The sequence below is a fragment of the Mustela putorius genome, unplaced genomic scaffold (assembly GCF_011764305.1).
Source record: "Mustela putorius furo isolate JIRA1106 unplaced genomic scaffold, ASM1176430v1.1 tig00000083_pilon_pilon_pilon, whole genome shotgun sequence".
Classification (NCBI taxonomy): Eukaryota; Metazoa; Chordata; class Mammalia; order Carnivora; family Mustelidae; genus Mustela; species Mustela putorius.
The window spans coordinates 41,005,175-41,009,386 of NW_025421273.1; the positions used below are offsets into that span (position 1 = coordinate 41,005,175).

A 4,212-nucleotide genomic window follows, 5' to 3' on the forward strand; every position below is an offset into this window, starting at 1 on the left:
GGACAGACGGAAAGGGAGAGAAGAATCCCAAGCAGGCTCCATGCTGGGCATGGAGGGTTATATCCCACAACCCTTTGATCATGACCTGAGCAGAAATCAAGAGTTGGGTATTTAAGCAACTGAGCCACCCAGATGCCCCATTTTAGTTTCTTTATACATAAAATTGTATAATAGTAAAGAGAGTCTATATCATTGAAAGGCTTACACAAGAAAACACATAGAAAGTGCTTAAAACAGTGCCTAGTACACAGTTGTCAACAAATGCTAGCTATTATATCCTGTCCCTGTGTTTTCCTTCTGAAATCCTACTTTAAAAAAAAAAAAAAAAAAGTTGACCAGATGAGATGTGGACACAAGAGCAAAAGGATCTAATTTTTTTCTTTGGCTTCAATTAGATTCCTGTAGTATGATTTCAATAAATTCTGTACTGGGGACTGTTTTTAAGCTAGTTCAAGGACTTTGCTCTTATTGAGAACTAAAGGAAACAAATCATATAGCTTGTATATTATTTAACTGTTTCAGCAATCCCTGTGTATAGTTCAGGGTACAACATGCAATTATATGGCAGTACTTTTTCCTCATGAGCTATTAATTAGTTCAATTTGGAATAGATGCTTCTAAAATGTCCATATTAGAAATCTATTCTACTAAAAAAAAAAAAAAATAGAAACACTTACCTTCTGGAAAACCAGACAGAGTAATATTGGTGAAATATTTAAAAAAAAGGGGGGGAACAAGATCATAACTTTTGCTTTTATTCATTATGAAGGTAATTTAATTAAAATTTTACGATGAGCAATTCTCAAGAGTGGAGAGAGTGAGGAGGCTGCATCCGGCTCCCACTTTCACAGCCATTGCAGTACATTGAGCTCCACAGAGACAGTGACAAGACAAGCAAGAGCCAGATGGGCACTGGGTGACTTTGTGCCTTACAGAAGAAAATAATTAAACATGGGCAGAGGAGAGCCTAAGAAGCTGAGAGGCAAAATGTCATTACATGCCTTCTTTGTGCAAACTTGCTGAGAGGAGCACAAGAAGCAGCACCCAGAAGTTTCTGTCAACTTCTCAGTTTTCAAAGAAGTGATCAGAGAAGTGGAAGACCATGTTTTTTAAAGAGAAAAGAACATTTGAAGACTTGACAAAGGTAGACAAAACTGATTATGAAAAAAGAAATTAAAACTTACATGCCCCTACAGGGGGAAAAAAAAAGAAGTCTAAGGATCCCAGTGCACCCAAGCGGCTTCCTCCACCCTTTTTCTTGTTTTATTCTGAGTATTACCCCCAAAATCACAGGAGAATATCCCAGACTATCTATGGGTTATATGACAAAGAAACTGGGAGAAATGTAGAATAATATTGCTGTAGATAATGAGCAGCAATAGGATTAGAAGGCTGCTTAGCTGAAGGAAAAATGTGAAAAATATTGCTCATAGTGAGCCAAAGGGAAAGCCTGATGTGGGGGGAAAAAAAAGTCATCAAGGCTGAAAAATAAAGACAAAGAAGGAAGAGGAAGAAAAGAAAGATAAAGAGCATGATTATGAGGAGGAAGATGAAGATAAAGAAAAAAGATGATGATCATCATCATGATAAGTTGGTTCTAGTGCAGTTTTTCTTTTCCTATAAAGCATTTACCCACCCCCTATACAACTCACTTCATTTAAAGAAAAGAATTGAAATATAAGGCTGTGAAAATTTTGTTTTTAAACACTACAGTGTCTTTTTTGTATGTATAATTAATACACTATGAAATGTATCTTTTTTAGATAGTCCTGTCCTGGTAGTATTTTCAATAGCCACTAACCTTGCCTGGTACAGTATGGAGGTTGTAAATTGGTGTGGAAATTTAAAGCAGGTCTTCTTAGTGCACAATACAAATTAGTTATATATGCGGATGGCAGTTTTTCCATCTCTAGTTGTGTCTGATGCAGCTTACATGAAATAATTATTGTTCTGTTAAGACTACTGCATAATTGCAAAAAAAAAAAAATTGTAGCCATTTCATTGGCACTCAGTATGCTTCTAAGTAAATGAGATTTTTGTATTAAATAAATAAATAAAATGAGCCATGCTCTCAAACAAAAAATAAAACACCAAAACTGATTCAAAATTTTTGAAGTTTGGACTTGAGCTTTTATATTTTGCATGGAAATTTAGGTTTTTAAAATTTTCCAGAAAAATGGCTATTCACCTTTTTGATTCAAATAGCTTAGTTTTAATTTATTAATAATTTCTTTTCCACTTAGGACTAATTATGTTAGTGTTATACCGATCATTGTATATATATGCGATTTCTTAAGCAATAGTTTTCTGGAATAAGCAGTGAAGACAGAAATACTGCAATATGATTGATTTATGTAAGAACAATGTTTAAAAATGTGATGATATTTTAAAATTACCTAATGCATCAATTTAATTTTATGCACAGGTTTCCATTTTTGTGAAAAATAATTGCACCAAATTGAAACACTTGTCAATAAAGAAATAAGCCATTTTATGAGTTGAGAAGATAATTTCTTCTCATTGGCTATATATTTAGTTATTATTCTTCCTATAAATTGCATTTGATCAAAAAAGGATTATGTGTGGTTTAATGTGTGTCAATTCTAAAGAGAAAAATTACTATAAATCTAATTCTTTTTTATTCTAATCATATTCAGAAATGTTTTTAAATAACTATTTTTGCTTATAGAAATATAGGAAAAAAGAGGTCCCCCACTTCTTTCAGATGCATAGAATCTAAAAATTTAAAAAAATGCATACTTTTAAAAAAATATGAAATAAAACAAAGAGAAAATATCCAATGATTTCTCTAAATGAAAGTAAAAAGACATGCTGGTAGTCTTTGTTCTTCTAAGATCCACTTGATGTTCATTGATTTGACTATATTTATGAGTTGCCTACTACAATCTAGGTACTGGGGTTGGCACTAGGGATAAAACAGAATAAAATAAAACAGCCTACTACTAAGGCTTCTGTGAGAAGAGATTTTAAGGCAAAAAAAAAAAAAATCATTATTTACCTTGCCAGAAAGATGATCTGAGAACATCAAGAATTGATATCTAACAATCTAGAAAAGGATCAAACAAAACAAGCAGATGAATTTCCATTTATTAAAGAAATAATACTATAATGAAAGATGATGTAAAAGGTGCTAAGAAGGTAGATAATTTAGGAATTAAGTTCTTATCACAAGAAAAAATTTTAATTATGTGTTATGATAGATGTTAACTGGACTTACAGTATTCATTTTGCAAAATATACAAATATTGAGTCATTATGTTGTATACCTGAAAGGAATGTTATCTGTCAATTATATCCCAATTTATTAAAAAAGATTAAAAATTGTAATCTGTCGTCATTGAATATAAGAGGAAATTCCTATATTCCAGCTACTTAGTACATGACTGTAACATTAAATTAATAGTAATTCTGAGTCACCACTAAAATAATTATTCTAAGTCATTGCCCAGTGGCTCCATTTGCTTTGCGAACATTTATTTAATTTTTACTGAGTGACTATTAGATACCAAGAACTATTCTAACAATGAGAATCAGCAGTGAAGTAAGCAAACAAAATCTATCTTCATGAAGTAAACATTCCAGTGCATTTAAAAAATGTACATAGTTTCAAAGTGGAGACATAGGAAGCCTTGAACTCACGTCCTCCACAGACACACTGAATCCATACCTACATGTACAACAAATTCTCCTGAAGAACTGAGGACTGACTAAAAAGCTTCTGTACAACAAAGGATAGAGGAACCACACAGAGAATGGCAGGAGAGACAGTGACATAGTAATGAATCTTAAAAGCAGCAAAAAAGAAACAAAAAGTTAACTACAAGGGAAAACCTTTAAGACCAGTAGTTGATTTTTCAGCAGAAATTTTGCAAGCTAGGAAAGTGGCATGATATATTCAAAGTGCTGAAAGAAAAACCTACAACCAAAACACTCTGTCAAGTTATCATTCAGAATTGAAGGAATGATAGAGTTTCCAAACCAACAAAAACTAAGAGTTCATTCCACTAAAACAACCTTATAAGAAATCTTAAGGAATAAAGAAAAAAGGGGAAAGGAAGAGGTCATAATTAGAAGAAAAATATGAAATGAAAGCATTTCACAAGTAAAAACAAATACATAATAAAGGTAGTAGATCACTTATAAAGCTAGTATGAATCTTTAAAGAGGGAAGTAATAAAATCAATTTTATCT

The 4,212-nt window shown here is 32.1% G+C and overlaps 1 pseudogene; it reads left to right on the forward strand.

The window, feature by feature from the left end:
• Positions 1-951: 951 nt before the first annotated feature.
• LOC106006986 lies at positions 952-1,433 on the forward strand (annotated as a pseudogene).
• Positions 1,434-4,212: the final 2,779 nt, after the last annotated feature.